This window comes from Ambystoma mexicanum, chromosome 4p (genome assembly GCF_040938575.1).
Source record: "Ambystoma mexicanum isolate Mex_15411 chromosome 4p, UKY_AmexF1_1, whole genome shotgun sequence".
Lineage (NCBI taxonomy): Eukaryota > Metazoa > Chordata > Amphibia > Caudata > Ambystomatidae > Ambystoma > Ambystoma mexicanum.
This window is the reverse complement of record NC_090927.1, coordinates 801,834,403-801,856,407: the sequence shown is the minus strand read 5'-3', so window position 1 is coordinate 801,856,407 and position 22,005 is coordinate 801,834,403. Positions and strand designations below refer to the sequence as shown.

Sequence of the window (22,005 nt, the reverse complement as noted above, 5' to 3'; positions counted from 1 at the left end):
GACTGGCGAACGCGATGGGGAACACATTCCCTTCACTGTCTGTCTGGGTTAGTACCGCCCCCAGGCCAACCGGGCTGGCATCCACGAGGAGCTCGGTGTGTCTTTCCACGTTGAAAAACACCATGGTTGTGGATGCCGACAAGGTGTCTTTGATTTGTTGAAATGCCTGTTGGTGGGACGATGTCCATTCCCACTTCTGGTCTTTCTTGGTCAATTCTCGGAGTGGGCTTGCAATGTTGGCAAGGTCTGGGATAAAACGTGCGCAGTACGTCGCCATTCCCATAAAACTCCTCACTTCCGTGGCAGACTGGGGGGCTTTTGTGTTCTTTATGTCATTGACCTTGGCAGGGTCAGGGGATACGCCCTTTGCACTGAAGATGTACCCAAAGAAACACAGTTCTTCTTTTGCGAATTCACATTTCTCTGCGTTTAGCGTTAAACCTGCTGATTCTAGTCTGCCCAGAACTGCTGCCAATTGTTTGTGGTGTTCTCTCTCGTTTGACGCGTACACCAAGATGTCGTCGCTGATGTTGGTGGTGCCTTCTAGGCCAGTGATGACCCTGCGGATTTCATGTTGGAATACTTCTGCGGCTGACGAGATTCCAAAAGTGAGCCATTTATACCTCATGAGACCAAGGTGAGAGGAAAATGTGGTGCTATATCTTGAGTCTTTGGCTAATCTGAGTTGGCGGTAGCCGGATCTGAGGTCAAGTTTGCTGAATACTGTGGCTCCTGTGAGATCTACGATGAGCTCATCTATTGTTGGGGTTATGTGGCGTTCTCTTCCAATCGCTGCATTGGGAAGTCTCATGTCTATACACATTCTGACTGCGTTGGGCTGTTTAGGTTTTTGGGCTACCACCATGGGCGACACCCACGGGGTTGGTCCTGATGTTCTTTCAATGATTCCTGCTTTTCAAGCTTCATCAGTTCTTTTTCTACTGCTTCTCTCAGATGGAACGGTATCCGTCGGTGCCGTACGGCTTTCGGCTCTATGGTAGGGTCTATATGAAGCTTGATTGTTCGGCCTTTTAGACACCCGATGCCTTGAAATAGTTTCTTGTGTTGTTGCAGTAGGTCGTCGAGTTCGTTGTGTTGAAGGTTGAACGCAAAGTGGATTAGTTTTAGCTTTTCCGCTGTCCTGCAGCTTAGCAGTGTCTCGCAGCCGGCATCTACGACGTAGATGCGCGCTCGACAATTGGTGTTCTTGTGGGCGAAGTCTGACTTGAAGGACCCTTGCACGGGCAGGGGTTTCTTGCATCCATAGGCATACAGCCGGAACTTCTTCTTGTGCAGCGAAGGCTTCGGGTGAAGCTTGCTGAATGCCGTCACTGGCATTACGTTGACCGTTGCGCCAGTGTCGATGACCACTTTTAGCGGCTCGCCATTTGAGATGACGGTGCACGATGGCCTCTTCCTTTGTCGTGACCGGCGCGGTTCAACGGCGGATATGAGGTGTACCCGGTGTATCCGTTTGCTCCCTCTTTGCCGTCTGTCTTTCCTCTCGGGGGATGCACTGTCATCGCTGTCGTCGCTCTCGTTCGTGTCTGGGGACCTCTGAGAGTGGTCAACTGCTCGGGCTTTTCCTTTCTGGTCTGATTTGTATGACGATTCTCTTGGTGCGAATTTCTTCCTTCGCTCTTGTGTAGGTCGCGCGGTGGTTTCCTTGTCGTTCCGATTTGGCGGGTTCAGGCAGACGGCAGCATAGTGATTTAGCTGGTTGCATTTTCTGCACGTGGATCCCCATGCCGGGCAGGATTCTCCCTTGTGCCATGGGCCGCTGCACCACTTGCAGGATTTGTCTCTCCCTTGTGGCGTGTTGCTTTTCTGGCCCTGCTTCGTACGGGGATTCTGGTGTTTTGAAATGGCCGCAATGTCTTCTGTTGGCTTGGGATTGTCAAGTGGGAGCCTTTGGATTGCTGCTTCGATCACTGCCACCTGGTCTTCAGTCTGTTCGCGCAGGCGTGCCATTTCCAGGATGCGGGACAGGCGAATCCCTTTCTCTGAGAGTACGGCTCTTCTTAGTTTCTCTGAGGACATGCCGTTGATTATTTGGAGGGGAAGAAGATACGGGAGGGAGAGCCCTACCAAGACTCAGGACTGTGGCCCATTAACAATTGTGTACAAAAAGTGGGGGTGTCCTGACTGGAGAAGTCTAAGCCGACTGCCGCTTATTGATTGCAGTCTAGGTTTAAAGACCTGAGACTAGCAGTACATGAGAGAACCATAATAATCCACTTGGATCAACTACTTTTTGGTCACCCTTTTAGCCTGGCTTAGTTAGACCTATCCAAGGACTTTTACTTTCAAGGATAACTTTCTACAATTAGAAAAATGAAATGTATTAACAGCAACAGAATGTTGTCATACTTCTGTCAGCATGCACATGTATGACTTTGTCTTATCTTCTGCTACATGTCTTTTTAAAAAAAAAATGTTTTCTATTTGCTCTATATTTGTTTACATTTTCTATGTGTGACTTTGGTGAAAAAATGTACACCCATATATTTTGTACTTACAATTTCTTTACAAACAATATGTAAAAGAACAAGGACAGCCACTTAATAAAAGCTGTTCTTTTGCAGACTAATGATCTAGCACAAGTGGATTATTATGGTTCTCTCATGTACTGCTATGCTTGGTAAATACACAAATGGTGACACCCAAGGATAACGCATTGTCTTTAAACCTAGACTGCAATCAATAAGCGGCAGTCGGCTTAGACTTCTCCAATCAGGACACCCCCACTTTTTGTACACAGTTGATTATTTGGAGGCGGATGGCAAACTCTTCATCCGGAAATTCACAGCCTACTGCCATTTCGCGGAGGCGAGCATGAAATGTGTCCATCGTTTCTTTTTCCCGCTGCCTGGCCATGCAGAAATGAAAGCGTTCATAGTCAGGGTTGAGGTCTGGTTTGAACATGTTCGTTAGCACAGCCTTTGCCGCGTCGTAGTTGTTGTCGTCTCCACGGTCAGGGGTGGCGTTGAATAGACGTAATGCAGCAGCCCAGACGTTGAGAAAGAGGAAGGTGCGCTTTTTCTTTGCTATGGTGATGTCCCTCGCATCGAGGTGCATTTCAAATTGTTGCAGCCAGATTTCCCATCTGATAACTGCCCCTGAGGCAAATGGGTCGAACGGCGGCATGAGCGTTGTTGACGCTGGGTCAGGGTGGTCCATGGCAAGGCTCCTTCTGTTGGACACAGGGCTAGTTTCAGAGCTTGACATGGTGTCTGGGTTTCTGATGTGGCGTTTAGGGGTACACTCACCGGTGCGTGTTGCTCCCTGTGTTGGCGCTGGTTGTTTTGAGGCCTTGAGTCTTGAATGTCAGGGCAGCTGTAGTCCTTCCAGAAGGCCCAAAAGGGATTACATATCTTTCCCCTTTGTTCAGTAGCTGGTATCATGCAGTGACAGGCACTTTATTGTTGAAGAACTGTGATGGCCCTGCTGGAACGCGTGTTAATACGCGGCCGTTTGGAACGTTGGGGAACGTTTCCCACCGTCGCTGTAGCTGATGGACGTTGCAGTCGGGGCGCGTGTGCGACACGCGGCTTTGTTCCTTTGAAGTCCTGGATTGCTGGCGTTGCGCTGGCTGACACGCTCGTCGGGTCCGCGCTGTGGGTAGCACGGGCCAGCCGGAGCACTTTCCATCGCACGGCTCCCTAGAGGCAGCGGCCTCCGTATGATGAGAGGCAACGGTCTCCGTATGATCGGAGGAGGCGTGGTCACGCGTGGCTCTCACTGTACCTTTGTCGCCAGTGTGATGTCGGCTTGCGAGGCCGCAGGCAAACCCAACATCTAAGAGTGCGCAATGCAGGCCGCAGGCAGCGCGCGCGCGGCAGGAGCTTCGCAGGCAATAGACGACACGACCGCTTGGTAAGATGCATAAACCCGGACTGGCGTTCTTACGCCAGTTCCGGTGATTCCTTTATTTCCGACGTGTTACGTGACCCGGAACTAACAGGCACGTGACACCACAACCAAGGCGGGTGAAAACACCCTATCTCGTTTTGGCGGGTGAGAGGCCCATAGAAGTGAATGGGCGTATGAGGGACGTAGCCGGTGATTCATCTGCTTTCAAGGCGGGTGACACCTGCCAAAACTGTCAAAAGGGGGTGAGTTGAGAGCTATGCAAATGAGTGAAGTCGGAGTCTGGTGGGGCTCGTAGATCCCCTCTTATATTTATAGTTATATAATTTCTGTAACTCCCAATAAACCTCTTTTAAGTAATTCACCAGCGTTCACCTCGTTCCTGCACACTACACATCCTTACCGCTCGAGGTCCCTTTATTTACTCTGCCTCGTGACCTGGCACTAAAGGAACACACACCACAGCTGGGAGTGTTTTGCTGAAGGTGGAGAGGGGTGTGGCATGTATGGTGGATTGAAAAAATGGAATGCATTATTGACGTATGCATAGCTCTCAACCATTTGTCTCGCAAAGGTGGGTGAAATCACCCGATTTTGTTTTTGGCGGGTGAGACGCCCATTGAAATGAATGGGCGTGCAGGAGGCTTGGCGGGTGAGGCAGCCCTTTGCAAGGCGGGTGACACCCGCCAAAAGCGGGTGAGTTGAGAGCTATGCTTATGTTTGGGATTTAGGACCTTACAAGCACTGTGACGAGGAGAAATAGGATTCTGAGTGGTGAAGATTACCAGGAAGGGCTCAATAGCCAAGGATTGGGCGAGGCATACGTATGCGTGCCGTTGGTGAAGCGTGTCAATGATTCTCCAATGTATGTTGGGGGGCTAAGAAATGGCTTCAGGAACGGACATATTAGAGTCAGGCGACGTGTGTTTCTTTCATTCAATTTCGACACAAGCGAAACAAAAGGACCAGCAGTTATTCTACGGGACAAGGGCCAGGCAGCGAGTCAAGGTAGGTTTACGACGGTGGGAGGAAACAAGTGGACACGTTCACATGGGCATTTAGTTTTATTGGTTCTCTTGACGCTCATGCCCCGCCTTCCAGACCCTTTAGTGCAAGCTTGCAGTAAATCGAAAAACGTAAATGGCAAGGATTGGTTGTCCCCAGGAGTTGAAGTACGTCAAGAGAAGACACATTTGAAGATTGCTTGTTGATTGGTTGCCTTCCGTTTCAGTGCTGGGGAAACGGCTCCTGATTGAAAATCAGGGGCGTGGCCAACAGCGGATATAAAAGAGTCTTCCGTCGCTCTGCTTGATCTCTTCGCGTCTGCTTCTGACGGTTTAGGGGTGCTGGTGAGTCAGCAAATGGCAACCACTAAATCTGTATAGCTATATTTTACAGCTACTTTATATACGTTCTATAGATGCATGCTGTGTATACTGACGCTTTCCCTGGCCGGTGGAAATTTGCAGCTGTTTCTGCCTTCTAAAAGGAGTGTCCGTGTTGGGATTTTCTGCAACCAGCACCTATTTTGCAGAGCATTTTATTTTTGCGATGCAAGACTAACACTTGTCGCACTCGTCCGCTTTTCGATTCCCCCGCTCGCGCTGCCTTAGCTGCCATCCTGCTTCTGCCACGTGGATTTTCATCCTCGCTGGTGGCGGTGGTGGATAGATTGTCTTGGGCTCCTCCGCTCTTTGCAGTTGAACTATTAGTGCTGCTCTCTGGCGATGATGACACACTTGCCCTCACTGAGAATACAAGTTCGATAATGAGTATCTTTTTCATGTACTCGGAAACCCTGAGCCAGAGCGCCCTGCAATGGAATAACCTACTCCCGCTCTGGATCCTGTTTGTTATATTTCTGGTACATTCTCTAACATGCCCTTTGTTTCCTCCCAGCAAACATGGCCCTGGAATACTGGTGTACATTGCGCTCATATGGACAGGTAAGCATTGCACCGTCACTTATTTCATGTGTATGATTGAGGGGGAAGCGTTTGTTATGCACCAAAAAGGGCAAGCGGCGGATATATATCCTAAAGTGTGTATGTTTGTCCGATGTTGTCATGCGCAGGCGAGGCTGCCCGAAAGCTCCCTCCACTAGAAGGGAGCTGTTTGTTGCCTTGGGATATAGTGGTCCAAATCGCATGCTTTCTGCCGTCACTGCTAAAGGGAGTAGTACTGTTGGTGCTCCGACTGTATCAATGAATACCCGCACTTTGTTTGCCCTGTGCACTAGCGTGCACGTGTACCACGTGGTATACCCATACACGTGATGCAGCACGCGTGACACGGCTTGTTTAGCATGCACACCTTCAGTGTATTCGGGGTCTACAACACACGCGCTTGTTGACTAGCACCGCACGTCTGTCTAAATTGGTGGGTTTAAGTGGATTTTTTCCGTTGACAAGTAGGCAATAGTTAAATTTAAGGGGTTTAATTGCAGAGTCTACAAAAAGGGCATATTTAGTTTTCTAAATGCTATGTGGACATTTCAATTCCGTCTTTAGAACACATGCTTTTGGCAAAAACCCAGTGAGAACAGCCCCGCCTCGTGCGCAGTGTGCACTCGTTCCTAATCGTGAGAGGAGGACGTAGAAACATGGCGTTTTTATTTTCGACACTGCACCGTCTGATTAGTGATGACGCTATCCCGAACCTGACTTTCTGATGAGAAAGCTCATACGGATCTGACTTCTGAAATCAGACTGTCCTTTGTGAATCTGTTTGGTCCTCCATTGGGGCTTTCTTTAATGGGTCACCCATGATGCTTGTTTAAACTTCTTTACAATTGGAGACATGCATCTTTCCACAACAGAATGCATTCTGACTATATTTTTTTTTTTTGTTGCGGTTTTAAGACCGTCAACAAACGCACTATTGTTTGCTTCTGTAACTTTGTGTTAAAAAATTGCCACCATTCTGGGTGGCCATTTTTTTTAACTCGTCACTGACTTGTCAACTGTGCCACTTGTTCTTGTGACGGTTTAACCATTTGTTTCCCCTTTTTACGCTGTCAAGGTTCAGGAACGAGAAACGCTGACATCTTGCTGCTGGTTTTGGGAGGTGTCGGTTGATCGCCAAATGCTTGCAGTATGACACAGGTATGCAGACTTGGTGTGCAGGGCAGCCAACTAATTCAGTAATGTTAGTTTGGACAGCAACCATTGCATTTCGAACTTACGTGGCTGGTCTTGGATGTGACGTGTGTTGCTGCCTGACCTTTCTTTCACTGTCATGTCTGATTAGTTGAAAATGCATGACGATCATAGATCGGCTACATTACCAATATCTGGGGAGAGGAGGAAGGCAGAGGGATGGTAGTGGCTAATTTGAGACTGGGTGAGTCATCTTTGCTGAAATGATGCTCCCTGTCACTGCACAGGTAGCAGTGTCTCGCCTTTGTGCACAGGCCCCAAAACCATCTTCGCTTACTTGCAAGGATCTGGTATGTACTGGGTGTTTTAGCCCCCACGACACTTCTAGCCTGTTCGAACACAAACACTTGTTGGTTCTTTCATTCAACTGTAAGCTCCTAATATCCCATGCAGTGGGATCGCTGGCATAGTGAGCCCTAAAGTCTCTTGGTGCAGGTTGCTGCAGAGGATATCGCAAGCATGGCTACTCATTGGAAAATAATGCAAGCATCTGAGACGTAGGCTAGCCAAAGAGAATATAAGGTATCCACTATTTGGGACCCCAAACAGGATAGTGATGTCTGGATTAGAAGCCACTGGGTGGCCGCCCCTCACCATTATGGATGAGCCGACATGCTCAGACTGGCCTATAGGGCAATGCCTGTAACAAATGCTAGTGTTGGGCCAGTCAAAATGGGCCACCTTTTTGTCCAGTGGTGGCCAGTTTGATACTTCACTATGCAGTTAATACTTTTGACCATTGTTGCTGAATAAATATTATATAAACATCACAATTTATATTTTAATAAACCACACCCCCTTGGGTACCATTGAACCAGTCTGTGGCTAATGTAATTTACAACTGTGGGCCACTTTTCTGAGCAGCCCCAGGCCATTTCTTCAAAATGTATTCCCCACCCTCCCCACACAAGCAGGGATGCAGGGGCGTGCCCCACAGTTTGAATACTGCTGCATTAGAGGCTTTGCCAATGCTTAGGCTCCTATCCAATAGGGTCTCTATGCATTCTTTTTGGCTAGCAATCCCAATAGGCCAGCAGCACCCCTTAAATTGCACTGGTCTCTTACCTGAAAGGGTTGGATTTAAGTTCCTCAAACCAAGTTACTAGTTTGTATATCGAGGAAGTTGTGAAAGAATAGGCATATTTGGGCTCAGTGTGTCAACAAAATAACTGCCCGAATGCTTGCAAGTACCTAGATTTGGCCGTTAGTCGGGTGTTCTCCAACTTGCCCTTGGTTAGATACCATACATCAAAAATGTTTGCCTATTACACAGGTGTGGCTTTAACACCTGGGTGGACTGGTCTAGGATTGAAGGGAATTACTGCAGTACTACCTTATTTATAATATGCCCAAACCCTCGGGTATCACAGGGTAGGTTACAGAAAGGCTTGACATGCTGGTTACAGGGAAATAACAGTGCATAACCATTACATGTGCAAATATAGACATGTATGTCACAATTGCATTTAGATCCACTATATACACGTGATAAGTCACATTTGGTTACACTATATATACAACACGATCTGGTTAAGAGCATTGCGTCTAAATAAACCCAAGGGTTTCCCTTGGTTGGAGATTGAAATGGGTGTATCCTCAAAGATGAGGTGTAGTCTTGTTTTTTTTTTGTTTTTTTCAACTGAGCTGCTGAGCCAAAAATAGTCTTTCTGCCATTGAGGCAGACTATTGGTAGAATTTTGCTTGTGATTGGGATAAGTATCTGTATCGTCCGCATTGATGTAGATGACTCCCATGGCATCTAGTACAGGCATTGTATAATGTAGGGGAGGGGCAGGGTCCTTGTACTCCTAGAGGTAGTAGTATGGGGTCAGCAGCTTCATCACCTATGGCGCCTCTGGAAGTTCGTTCTGATGAGCATGATTTTTAATCCAGGCGGTTGCATTTTGGGAGAATTTGAAGCTATTGGGGAGTGATGGGCATAATTTGTCGTGGTCAACTAAATCGAAGCAGAGTATCAATGATACTAAGTTTGCCCGATTATCGGAATCTGTGCTATGTTTAGGTCGGATGCCTATTTATTCTCCAGGTGTGCTTGGACTTGATTATATGCAATTTTGTCTGAGGAAGGGTACTGTGGTGATGGGCCTGTAAATGGTGGGACTAAGGAGTTTTTTCAGTAGTGGTATCCACGCTTCTTTGGACCATATTGGAACTAAGAGGCCATTAATTAAATTGGTAATGATGTCTGGGGGGATGGCGGGGGCAGGAGGTTGCAATTTCAGAACAGGATTTCACTAGTTTGGCAGGGAAGCTGTCGCCATTATAGGATGGTTGGAGGGAGGCGATGACTTTACTTCCATGATCCTAGGAGACTACTGAGAAGTGGAACTGGGTTGTGTCCGGCAAATTATAGGTTATCAACCTTTTGTCTAGTTTCTTTTAGTGATTTTATCATAGAGTTCATTTTAGAGGCCATGGCATTCTGAATAGTGGTACACCAAGCTTTACTAGTGGTGGCTATGTTGGGGGTGGGGGAGACTGTGCTGAGGGGCATGGGTGTTTCCAGTTCTCTCAGGTTTGGAAAGTTTTTTAGTGGATACTGCATTTTATTGAGGGTATTGGAGATAATGGCATGTTTATATTTCATAGTGCGTGATTGGAGTTGTTTATTGGCTTCATCTGTAGTGTTTTTCCTGGTAAGATGCTCTCAAACTTGTTAGTTCTAGGAGTTCACCATTGAACCAGGAATTTTGTATTTGGTTTTGGGTAGTTTGGATTTTAAAGGGGCAACTTCCATCAATGGCTGGTTTTAAACGGGTATGCTATAAATGGGCGATGGTGCATGGGTTGGAGGATGTAGTAGGTTGATCTTGTAGTTTATTAATAATGGGAGTAAGTTTCTATTGGACTAGGGGTGGAGACGGCTTCCTGCAATTTATTAGTCAATATATTGAATCTGATTAGAAAATGGTCTGACCAGGTGTTTGCCAGGGAAACTTTAGTGCTCAAAGTTAGTATCCAGTCAAGGATTCTCCCTTTGCCATGGGTGGGTGCATTCACAATTTGGGCAAACTGCATGTCTTATAATGCAGTGTGGAAGGGTGTGGCTTTATGATCCGGAGGGTCATTCTTAGGTTTGAGGAGTAATGAGTGACGTGATTGGCAGAGCTAGGTGCTCTGTAGAATACGAGGAGGTTGATGGTGCTTTTGGGGTCTGGATCATTTGAGGGGCTTGTAGCCGCCTCCAACTCTCCTCCCCCGCCCCCCAGCCTTACTTTAGCTCACCTCCCTGACCACCTTTCCCCACTAGCCTGCTCTGCAACATCCCATGCCGAGCAACCCTCGCTCCTAAAGTGCTCCTGCATATCCACGCTCAATCTGTCTCCAAATATATTTTTGACTTCATCTCTGAAATCCAGACTTCTTCACCATGGAGACCTGGTTCTTTGACTATGAACCCATTGTACGCAATGCCTTCCCGCCTGACTACTTCTGGATTGTGCAAAATGGATCCAGCACAAACGCATCTCACTCGTCCTCTTTTCGATTTCGCCCACCACCTTGCGCTGTCTGGCTGCCGTCCGGCTTCTGTCACGTGGGTTTTCAGTATCTTCTGGCGCTTTGCAGTTCAACTCTGGCGATGATGACACACTTGCCCTCACTGAGAATACAAGTTCGATAATGAGTATCTTTTCCATGTACTCGGAAAACCCTGAGCCAGAGCGCCCTGCAATAGCCTATTACGAGATCATGGTTGGTTCTGTAACATTCTCTAACATGCCCTTTGTTTCCTCACAGCAATCGTGGCCCTTGCAATACTGGTGTACGTTGCGTTCATACGGACAGGTAAGCATTGCACCGTCACTTATTTCGTGTGTATGATGGGGGTGGGGGGCTTTGTTATGCACAATTATAAAAGGTCAAGTGGCGGAAATATTTACATTAGGCCAGATGTATGTGTCCAATGCCGTCATGCGCAGTAGAGGCTGTACAGCTCCACTAGAGGGAGCTATTGCCTTGGGATATAGTGGTCCAATTCCTATACATTCTGTTGTCCCTGCTCGAGGGAGCTGTGGGCTTAGCATATATATATTGGTCCTACTGTTTAAATGAATACCTGCACTTTGCCCTGTAGATACAGCCCACGTGGCACGGCTTGTTTAACATACACAGGATTTGCCGTCCACAACACACGCTTGTTGACTAGCACCGCACGTATTTGTCTAAAGTGGGTCTTAAAGTGGTTTCAAGTAGGCAATTGTTGCACTAAAGGGGGTACATTGCAGTTTCTAAAATATGGGCACATGAAGTTTTATAAATGCAATGTGGACGTTCGTTGCGTATCAATTACGTAACGTATTTTTTTCGAACAGATGCTTTTGGCAAAAACGTGCGTCACTCATCCTGAAGAATCGCAAGTTGAGGACGTAAAATTATTTTCGACACTACACAGTCTGATTAGTGATGACACTATCCCGAACCTGACTTTCTGATGAGAAAGCTCATACGGATCTGACTTCTGAAATCAGACAATCGATTTTGGTCCTCCATTGGGGCATTCTTTAATGAGTCACTCGTGATGCACGTTTAAACTTCTTTGGAGACGTTACTTGTGGTCTTGCATGTGTCCTTCCTCTCAAATGTGTTCTGAATTTTTTTTTTTTTTTTGGGTGGTTTTAAGACGGTCGACAAACTTACTATTTGCTGCTTCTAACTTTTTGGGGGCCATTCTTTTAACTGGTTTGTTAAATGTTCCACTTGATCTTGTGGCTGCACCAGTTTTCTTACTATTAACTTTTTTACATTCTGAAGGTTCAGGAACGAGAAACGCTGACATGCTGGTTTTGGGAGGTGTCTGTTGATTGCCACATGCTTGCAGTATGACAAAGGTATGTAGACTTGGTGTGCAGGGCAGCCAACTAATTCGGTTATAAATGTTAGTTTGGACAGCGACCATTACATTTCGAACTTGCGTGGCTGGTCTTGGGTGTGACTTTTTTTTTTTTTTTTTTTTTTTTTGCTGCTGTTAATGTTAATGGTCATTTGTACCGCGCACTATCACCACCGGAGTGGTCCCCTGGCGCTCTGGCGGCTCTGAAAGAGGGAGGGAGGGGGTGGGTTAGTGGGTGGAGGCTGGAAAAGTGCAAGATTGCAGTGATGTGCTGTTGGCAGCCTCAGCCCGGTGGTTCCGTCGGCTGGGCCTGGGGTGTATGCGGCCGGTAGTCGTCGTGTGCTGATGTGCGAGTGTAGTGAAGTTCGTGCGGTTTGCTGTGCTGGAGGTTTGTGGTTGTGTTTGGTTTGGAGTTTGAGAGGTGTATGCAGAGAAGGAAGTTGTTAGTGGTATTGGTTAGTTGGCATCTCTATCCTGGATTGAGCCGTTTGGGCTCGTGTAATCTTACACGACGGGATGCTTGTACACCCTGTGCCTCAGGAGGTACGTGCTCGTTTTTTTTTTTTTTCTCCATTCGAGGCCGTTTGAGGATTTAGCTGTCCCCTCCGCCCGCTCCCTTAATAACTTTGCATGCTCCTCACCCCCCCACATGACTAGCGCAGCTGCTAGTGTCCATACTTCCGTTTGTGTGGTGATTAGTTGTGTCTTGTCCGTTCCACAGCTCGTGGTACCTAGTTGTGGCTGTACGGGTGATGGTGAGGGTTGGCTGGAGTCGTTGCCTCCGTCTCCCTGGGTCTCGCAGGTGGACCCCTGTGTCAAGGTCCTTTTTGTTGAGTCATTTGTCTTATTGTTTCGGTTTTAGTCTCTGGTTTTGAAGAGCCAGGTTTTTAGTAATTTTCTGAATTTGAGGTGATCTTTGGTGTTCCTTATTATTTTTGGGATGCTGTTCCAGGTTTTCGCGGCTAGGTGGTAGAAAGCGGTTCCTCCGAGTTTCTTCTTGATGTAAGGTTTTTGTTCCAGTCGGATTTCATTGGTTGACCTGAGCGGTCTCGTTGGCTTGTAGATTGTTATTTTCTTTTGTAGGAATTCTGCTCCTTGTCCGCTGATTGCCCTGTGCGTTATGCACATTGTTTTGAAGATGATGCGCTGTTTTACTGGGAGCCAGTGTAGTGTTTTTAGGGCCGGGGTGATGTGGTCTCTTCTGGATAGTTTGAGGAGTAGTCTGGCTGCTGTGTTTTGGATCCTTTGTAGCTTCTTCAGTAGTATACCGAGGTAGAGGCTGTTTGCATAGTCGATGCTTGACATGATGAGGCCGACGATGGTGAGTGTTTTGTGTGTGAAGGAGAGGAAAGGTAGTATTTTTCTTGCCGTGTGGAGGAGGAAGAAGCATTTCTTGACTGTTGCGTTTATTTGCAGTTCTAAGGTTAGGGTGTTGTCCATCAGGACTCCCAGATTTTTTACTACCTTAGATGGTGATGGTGCAGATCCCATTTCCGTTGGCCACGGGATGGCGGTTTCCTTTTGTTGGTTTTTAGATATGATCATGATTTCGGTTTTACCTGGGTTGATTTTCAGGTTGTTGGCATTCATCCAGTTGAAGACTTCTTTTAGACAGTCGGTTAAGTTTGAATGATCGGCTTGGGTGTCTTCGATCTTGTAGATTTGAGTGTCGTCTGCGTAGTTGTAGCATTTGCTGCCTGACCTTTTTTTCCCTGTCATGTCTGATTAGTTGAAAATCCATGACAACCATAGATCGGCTACATTAGCAATATCTGGGGAGAGGAGGAAGGCAGAGGGATAGTAGTGGCTAATTTGAGACTGGGTGAGTCTCGTCTATGCTCTTAAGCTTCTCTTATAGGGAACGATGCTCCCTGTCACTGCACAGGTAGCAATGTCTCGCCTTATGTCCACAGGCCCCAAAAACACCTTTGCTTTCTTGCAAGGATCTGGTATGTACTGGGTGTCTCATGCCTAGCCTGCCCAACAGCCGAACAGTCCTTGTAAGCTCCTAATATCCCATGCAGTGGGATCGCTGGCATAGTGGGCGCTAAAGTCTCTCGGAAGATATGAGGGAAGACTAGCCAAAGCGAAGATGAGGGATCCACTATTTAGGACCCCTCCCAAACAAGTTCTCAGGTATTGACATGAACCATTAACCGGTTACACTAAGATGGCGAGGCTTGATTAAAGCGGACTCTGAGTTCTCCAAGTGCTTTGGGAGGGCCAGAGGCAGGAATGGGGGGGAATAGGGGTTGGTATGGCCAGGCACTCGACCAACACCTGTCACTCATTCCTTACCTGTACTCCAATGCAATAGTATTGGCTCTTAGATCTATAGGACATCTAAGAACTAGACCAGTCTCCCCTATACAAACTGGGTTGACTCCCATATGGGTCCTATACCAATAGTCTTGGAGCAAAATGGAGACCATAAATTGCAAGTGTTAGGCCTGGGGAGTGCTGGGACATTGCTGTGTCCGTGTGCTGTTTAATATCTGTCGCAGGGTGTTGGGCTTCTTCTACACACTAGAGGCTGTACCAACGCTTAGGATCCTGTCCAAAGGGGTCTCTATGCAGAGCGCTTCTTTTTGGCTAGCACTCTTAATAGGCCAGCAGCGCCCGTTAATTGCACTGGTCTCCTACCTGAAAGGGTTAGATGTATAGTTTCTCAAACCAAATTACTAGTTTTCAACCCAAAAGCTAATGACGTTCTAATGTTATATCGATCATGCCAAATTGGAAGTTGTGACGGAATGGACATATTTGGGCTCAGTGTGTCAACAAAATAACTGCCTGATGTTTGCAAGTACCTAGAATTGGCCATTTAGGTCTTCAGCCCAAATTTGGCAAAAGTTGGCTTGCAAGATCTGTAATTATTCAACTAGGGGGTAAACCTTAGATTGCATCACCAATGCAGACTAAACTTCATTTTACAAAACGGGGGGTCTGGGGAAACTCTACCAGCACGAACACAGCCCATTGACTTGTTCTCGGGTGGATGGCCCCTGGGAGAGTCTCAACCAAGTCTTTAGCTCACTGTTCTTTTCACAGAGAAATGTCTACACATCAGTCTTTGTCCTGTCCAGGGGCAGTCCAGCCCTGAAATGCTAGGCAATTCTCCTCTGAACAAGAGTACCATCAGTAACCCATACACGTCTTTCAGCCTTGTTGGGCATCAGTGAGGTGAAACTGTTGCCTCTCAAAGAACAGTGAGCGAGGGGTCCATGTCGGAATCCCCTGGTAACTTAGGGTGAGACCCAAAGTTACTTTGTATGCAAAACAAAGGGGGTCTGGGAATCTCTCTACCAGCACGAACAGAGCTCAATGACCTGTTCTTGGATGAATTAACCCTTGGTTGAGACTCTCCCATGGGTTAATTCACCCAAGAACAGGTAATTGGGCTGTGTTCGTGCTGGTAGAGAGATCCCAAACCCCCTCTTTGTTTTGTATAAACTTCATTTTAATTTGCTCATGTAAACCTGAACGAGCACGCTACAGCGACATGTAGGGTGGCACGGTCCGACAGCCCAGCCATTACTAAAACCCTGCCATGTCTAATCTAAAACGTATCTCTGGAGACACTAATGTTTTGCGCCATCTTCTCCCCGTACCACCACACCTCGCCTTCCCTAATGCACGTACGCCCACCCATCGCACATTCCTCGCTCTCTGCCTGTCCCTCCATGCAGATGTCGCACATGAAGAATAAAGCTGCACGCTGGCCTTGTAGAATCCAAAACCTCAGCCTTCCCATCCCTATACCCCCTAGCGCACTCCACCCATGCCTCCTCCCCTTCAGCTGAACTATGTTATGTATATAGCGCTTTACGGAGAACATATGTACAACATCTACATATTGTCACCGAACCGAAGTAGCTTAACTCGACCTCCCAACTCTTACCTCCCGCAGGCCACCATGACAACACTCCAAGCACCCACTCAACACTGACCCCTCCATCCACCACAGAACTTTGCATTCTCATTCCTCTGCTCCGTTCTAGTTCCCACCCTGGTCTCCCCTACCCACCTAATTTCACCTGGCCCTGTCTCCTACTTTTCCAGGCAATTTTCAACTACCCTCCAAAAACCCCAATTCCTATGAGCATATTAAACACCCTCTAACTCCCACCTCGCCCTACTTCAGTTCCCCTTAGCCTGCTCTGCCACATCCCATGCCACCCTCGTCCCTAATGCGATGCTCCTGCCGAACTCGCCTGCTCCCCCTCCATACTCTACACTAAATCTGTCTCCAAATACATTTGACTCTGAAAACCCAGACATCCTTCACGGAGACCTGGTTCTTTGATTATGAATTCATTGCACACTATGCCTTGCCGCCTGGCTACTCCCGAATTGTGCACAATAAATGGATCCAGTATTAAAACGCATCGCACTCGTCAGCTTTTCTATTCGCCCACCACCGAGCGCGGCCTGTTTGGCTGCCATCCTGTTCATCCCCGCTAGCCGGTTTGGTGGATGTCTTAAAGTGCTTCCACGCTTTAACTGTTTGTGCTGCTCTCTGGCGATGATGACACACTTGCCCTCACTGAGAATACAAGTTCGATAATGAGTATCTTTTCCATGTACTCGGAAACCCTGAGCCAGAGCGCCCTGCAATGGAATAACCTACTCCCGCTCTGGATCCTGTTTGTTATATTTCTGGTACATTCTCTAACATGCCCTTTATTTCCTCCCAGCAACCATGGCCCTGGAATACTGGTGTACATTGCGCTCATACGGACAGGTAAGCATTGCACCGTCACTTATTTCTTGTGTATGATTGAGGGGGAAGCGTTTGTTATGCCCCAAAAAGGGCAAGCGGCGGATATATATCCTAAAGTGTGTATGTTTGTCCGATGTTGTCATGCGCAGGCGAGGCTGCCCCAACGTTCAGCTAGAGGGAGCTGTTGCCTTAGGATGTAGTTGTTCGTATACATTCTGTTGCTCCCTCTAGCGGGAGCTGTAGGTTTAACATATATAGTGATCATACTGTATCGTTACATACCTGCACTTTGCCCTGACACTATGTACCGCGAGATATACCCGCACACGTGACGCGGCTTGTTGGCATACACATACCTTAGTACACACCTAGAAGATTCACTGTTGACCTAGCACTGCACGTCTTTGTCTAAATTGGGTTTCTTTAAAGTGGTTTCTGTAGGCAATAGTTCTTCATATGCCCATGTTGTAGGCTCTGCAAATTGGTTGCATATTGTTTTCAGAACCCATTTTTTTGGCAGAAACGCGGGTTATACTCGTACCTCTTGAGACATACTCGTCCTGAATCCCGAGGACGTTGAAACATGGCGTTCGACACTGCACCATCTGATTAGTGATGACACTATCCCGAACCTGACTTTCTGATGAGAAAGCTCATACGGATCTGACTTCTGAAATCAGACTGTCCTTTGTGAATCTGTTTGGTCCTCCATTAGGGCTTTTCAATGGGCCACCATGATGCTTGTTTAAACTTCTTTACAATTGCAGACGTTGCATGGTGGTCTTGCATGCATCCTTCCTCTACAGAATATGTTGACAAGTACTCTACACTTGTTAGTAATGTTTGTTTACTGTATCTGATTGGAACCATTCTGGGCGGCCATTCTTCTCGCTGATTTGTTGTGTGCCACTTTTTCTTGTGACTGCGTCAGTTTACTAATTTATTTTTTTACGTTGTCAAGATTCAGGAACGAGAAACGCTTGACCTCTTGCTGCTGGTTTTGGGAGGTGTCGCTTGATTGCCACATGCTTGCTTTATGACACAGGTAAGCAGACTTGGTGTGCAGGGCAGCAAACTACTTCAGTCAAGTTTTTGTTTGGACAGCGACGTTGCATTTCGAACTTGCGTGACTGTTTAGACGAGACGTGAGTTCTTTTGCTGCTGCCTAGCTTTTTTTTTTTACTTGTCTTATTGTCTGATTAGTTGAAAATGCATGCCATCATGTTGGATAGATCGGCTTCTATCTAATCTGTAGACCTGCTTGACTACAGCCGCATCGGTCACGGCCATCAATGGTGGAGAAAGTCAACAATGTATGGATGGCTTTACGTTATTGTGATAATTCCACCATCGTCTCCTTTTTGGTCGTCTTCTATTTTCCTCTTGTCAGTTGTATTTACTTTTCATTAACCAGGAATGGGATCTGGAGGAAGACCATGTGATCCGAGGGAGCTGCATTTTTCTGTTTCACTTGTTTGCAGTTCGTATAGACACGGTACGTAGATTCTTTGATTTGTAGTTAGTTGGCATTTGGCTGCTGCAACTGTTAACGGGCAAGGCTCTTTTCTGCTGTACGTGATGACTGAACTTTTTTCCCCATCAGATCGACTATGTTGAATCTGCAGGATGTGTAGCCAGTTGTGTCTGATACACTAGCAAAGATGCCTATGCCTGCTTTTTCTTGGGGTGTTCAGGAATGTGAGCGGAATTCGTTCTGCGGTCAGTTTGGCTGTTGGCTTGTTTTCAGCCCCATAGCAGGTCGCCTTAAGCAGAAAGTCCTTGCCCATTCGTCGCTTTGGTTGCTGGGACCTAGTTCTTGGCTTAACTCTAGCACAGCCCCTTTGGTCTTTGCTTAAATTAGTATTTGAAGCATGGTGCTTTCCGGTAAGGGATATACGATTTACCTGTTATGGCTCATAGGCAACCAATATCAGACTTTGGAAAAGTGTGGTCTGCAACATTGGCATATGGTTTAATCTAAACCCATGATGTAATTAAGCCTTATCTTAATGTGCAGTCAGACCAAGACAGGTCAAATTGAGAGCTGACCAAAAGTTCGTCCTGAAACATGCCCACTCATGAGTTGAGCATGTAGAAAATGTGTACATACACTAGACCTTTGATTGGTGCTGCTCAGATTACTTACTGGTAACCTTCATTACTCGAGTGTTCCATGTTCGCAGGCACTGGGTATTATCAAGCTGATCTCCCCTAGTCCCTCCCAACTTGCCCATTGCTGCAGTAAATCCAAAGCCAAGACTTGGGCACATTCTGCCCACAGCGGAAGGGGAAGTCCGTACTGGCAAGAGGAAGAGTAGGACTGACCTACCAGTAATAAATATTCTTTTCATTAACCAGGAATGTTAACTGGAAGGAGGGAATGTGATCGAAGGTCGTGACTGGCGGCAGCTGCATTTTTCGGGTACACGTGTATGCAGAGTCCATATGGGCACGGTATGTAGATCATGAGTTGATTTGTAGTTAGTTGGCATTTGGCTGCTGCAACTGTTAACGGGCAAGGCTCTTTTCTGCTGTACATGATGACTGAACTTTTTTCCCCATCAGATCGACAGTGTTGAATCTGGATGGTTTTTAGCCAGTTGTGTCTGATACACTAGCAAAGATGCCTATTGCCTGCTTTTACATCCGGTGGGCAGGAATGTGAGCATTTGCATGCTTTTAAGTTGGCTTCCGAATTTGGTCGTTTTTCGCTTGCAATCGAACTGTCACCTAGGGGACCTTGTCATTGAGCTAGGCTGTAATGGGTCAGGTGATAATGGTGAGGCCTGAAATGGGGGAAATGATTAACTACATTAGTAGCTGTGATGCTACTAAATGTACTTGCATGGACCCAGTAGAGTACAGTCGGGATACTCTGCCTCTATCCCAGTCGGTTTAGGTAGCTTGAGTTTAATCCTGTGGTGTCTGGTTTCGCTGGATGACTAGTTGTAGTTATTCAGTACTGGCCTACGACTCACATTCTAATCATTAATCGAGTTCAGGAAAGATATAGACTAAGGATACTTGCTGGGGGCGAGGCAGTGTATGGTTTGTAGGTTTGTCTTAAGCTTTTTTTTGTACAGGCTGGGAAAAGTTGGGTACCTGTGTGGTGCAATTTTAGTGTGGTAATATTGCAGTGCCTGTAGTTGCCTTAACCTGCATGGAGCACAGCATGTCCTCCTTTCCTACTGTCGCCATCAGACAGCTCATGGGCTCTAACTATTCACTTACTTTGGGGCACCCTGAATTGGTAATGCTGCCTGGTTTAGTGTACACTTAACCTAAACTCAATTGTGGCAATTTTGACATGGCAGAGATCAATTGTTCGGGTGTGGTGGCTCCACTGTGATTTGTGTAACGATCCAGTGATAACTGAATCTGGAACATTGCTGATCTATAATCTTGAAATCGCTGATGCAGAACATGCTTGTGCATTATCTGTTGGTTACTTATATGGTCATTTTTTCTTATAGGATACAGATTAATGTTGTCTACATCATGAAGAAAGCCTGTCTTAAGGGTGCACGGTACTCTTTGTTAAAGGTATGTCTTCCATCCAACCTGCAAGTCTTATGTCAAGGATTAGTTGCAAGCTATCATGCTGTTAGATGCCACCTTAATGCTATTCATGCACACATGGCAACAGTTGTATGTCACTAGCCAGTGGCGGGTTCACATTTTGCACCATGTTGTCTGCTCAGTGATGAAACTATCCCGAACCTGACCTTTTGATGAGATTTCCTATGGATCTGACTTCTGAGACCAGACTTGTGAATAAGGGCGATTAGTGGGTGTTTAATTACGTAACTGTTCAGGAGGTTGCTTATATTTTTACGGCCACCTTTTCATGGACCCTTTTCTATTTTAGGTTGGAAATGGCCGCTGTGGAAGTTTTAGCCAGGTATGTAGTAATGCGAATATTTGGCTTTTGTCTGATCAGTGATGACACAATCCCGAACCTGAACTCCTGATGAAACATTTCATACGGATCTGACTGCTGAGATCAGACTAAATGTGTATCTGTGGCCTGTTTTTACCAGTGATGCATTGCTTTGGCACTGACTCAATGTGTGATTAGCATGCATGCAGACGTTGCTGTCCGGATGGGTCATGTGACCAGCAATGCTGCTTGGTAGTCTGTCCTTTCCATGAACGCTTGCTATAATTCTCTTATGAACGCTTGCTATAATTCTCTTCCTTGGTTGCCTTTCAGGTTGTGAATGCATTTCAGTACAGCAGCTTGCAGGTGTAAGATCGAGTAAAGGGCAGAAGCGGAAGGACTTGTATTTACAACCTTTTTTTATCAAAATAAAAAATGGTATATTCGCATCTGCTTTTTTCCTAATGTGGCTGCCTTGACTTGAATAAATGGTGTGAATATCCTTGGCTGGCAAAAATAAACTAACTCGAAACGTGTGCAGCAGTTTGTATACGAGTCTTATTGCCAATTGCCCCAAAATTGTGTAAATCTTGCTGCTTGCTGAAGGGGAGGGTGTGTCCTTTATAATCTTGGGTAGATGCAGGGGATGCAAAGCCTACAGGTCCACTCAGCCTTTCTGAATTTCTTTGCCTTTTACATGTCAAAGGCATAGCTGCAGAGTTGCTGTCCAGTGCAATTCCTAGGCATCAGAAGAATACAGGACTTTCCTGCCTTGCATGGCAGGAGAATGGAAGACTACTTCAAATGGCCAATCGTCATTACATACAAAGGGGTGCAATTTTTGCTTTACTGATATGGGCTTGTTAGGGTTCATATCTTAAGGAACTGGTTTCATTGAAAATGGTTGGCACTAATGAGAAATCCTGCCCTAGTTTTGCGGGTGCCTGCACTAGTTTTGACGTATGGTGCTACGGGTCCTCATTTCAACACTTGAGCAGTGGTTTCCCTGGGGCCTTTTAGGTGCCTTCAGAAGAACAAAAGCTGAGCATGCAACAAGCCATAAAATAAGCAGTGTTGGTTGCATAGCAATTCTGTAGGTTTGCTAATCAAATGGACACTTGTGTAGCAGAGTTGGCTATTTTGCTTTCCCTCTTCAATGAAAGCAGATTGCCCTGCATTCCTCTCACCCTCTTTTCTGTTCCCTTCAAGTGCTAATGGAGGGAAGTGTAGCAGTAATCTCTTCCACTTAATGCCAAGGCATGTGTGGCAGTGCTGGGCAGGAATTTTCTTATTCAAATTGCAAACCAGAAGTAAATTGGGATGATACTTTCAATAAGCTTTCGGGATCCAGTCTGGCAAAGACCAGTGTGTCAACTTAATTTTTTTCAAGGATAGTCCGGCAGTTCCATTCCTAATTGTGAACAATGCCTAATCTCAGGCTTATTTTCATATTGCCAATTAGATTTCATTTTGTGGGGAAGATTAATTATTGACAAGTAACCACTTGATCACATGAGCAAAA

At 46.5% G+C, this 22,005-nt stretch overlaps 1 long non-coding RNA gene and 10 other non-coding genes across 12 annotated transcripts; all 11 read left to right on the top strand.

The window, feature by feature from the left end:
* Nucleotides 1-5,116: 5,116 nt before the first annotated feature.
* On the top strand, nucleotides 5,117-21,019 carry LOC138453470 (uncharacterized). Of its 2 annotated transcripts, XR_011260436.1 has the most exons (12): nucleotides 5,118-5,219; nucleotides 5,770-5,816; nucleotides 6,892-6,974; nucleotides 10,788-10,835; nucleotides 11,802-11,878; nucleotides 16,578-16,624; nucleotides 17,565-17,648; nucleotides 18,018-18,098; nucleotides 18,962-19,057; nucleotides 20,077-20,146; nucleotides 20,472-20,504; nucleotides 20,817-21,019. It is a non-coding gene; the product is annotated as an uncharacterized lncRNA (long non-coding RNA). The 2 variants fall into 2 exon arrangements; XR_011260437.1 differs by lacking the exon at nucleotides 18,018-18,098 and having other exon boundaries at nucleotides 5,117-5,219.
* Nucleotides 5,591-5,678, top strand: LOC138460460 (small nucleolar RNA SNORD103/SNORD85). Its single transcript, XR_011263161.1, has one exon. It is a non-coding gene; the product is annotated as a small nucleolar RNA SNORD103/SNORD85 (small nucleolar RNA).
* Nucleotides 6,505-6,574, top strand: LOC138460465 (small nucleolar RNA SNORD50). The gene has a single exon (XR_011263166.1). It is a non-coding gene; the product is annotated as a small nucleolar RNA SNORD50 (small nucleolar RNA).
* LOC138460462 (small nucleolar RNA SNORD103/SNORD85) lies at nucleotides 10,623-10,711 on the top strand. The gene has a single exon (XR_011263163.1). It is a non-coding gene; the product is annotated as a small nucleolar RNA SNORD103/SNORD85 (small nucleolar RNA).
* On the top strand, nucleotides 11,446-11,515 carry LOC138460464 (small nucleolar RNA SNORD50). The gene has a single exon (XR_011263165.1). It is a non-coding gene; the product is annotated as a small nucleolar RNA SNORD50 (small nucleolar RNA).
* Nucleotides 16,399-16,486, top strand: LOC138460461 (small nucleolar RNA SNORD103/SNORD85). The gene has a single exon (XR_011263162.1). It is a non-coding gene; the product is annotated as a small nucleolar RNA SNORD103/SNORD85 (small nucleolar RNA).
* On the top strand, nucleotides 17,211-17,280 carry LOC138460463 (small nucleolar RNA SNORD50). The gene has a single exon (XR_011263164.1). It is a non-coding gene; the product is annotated as a small nucleolar RNA SNORD50 (small nucleolar RNA).
* On the top strand, nucleotides 18,169-18,260 carry LOC138460477 (small nucleolar SNORD12/SNORD106). The gene has a single exon (XR_011263176.1). It is a non-coding gene; the product is annotated as a small nucleolar SNORD12/SNORD106 (small nucleolar RNA).
* LOC138460476 (small nucleolar SNORD12/SNORD106) lies at nucleotides 19,131-19,222 on the top strand. The gene has a single exon (XR_011263175.1). It is a non-coding gene; the product is annotated as a small nucleolar SNORD12/SNORD106 (small nucleolar RNA).
* On the top strand, nucleotides 20,299-20,366 carry LOC138460468 (small nucleolar RNA SNORD50). The gene has a single exon (XR_011263168.1). It is a non-coding gene; the product is annotated as a small nucleolar RNA SNORD50 (small nucleolar RNA).
* Nucleotides 20,538-20,607, top strand: LOC138460466 (small nucleolar RNA SNORD50). Its single transcript, XR_011263167.1, has one exon. It is a non-coding gene; the product is annotated as a small nucleolar RNA SNORD50 (small nucleolar RNA).
* Nucleotides 21,020-22,005: the final 986 nt, after the last annotated feature.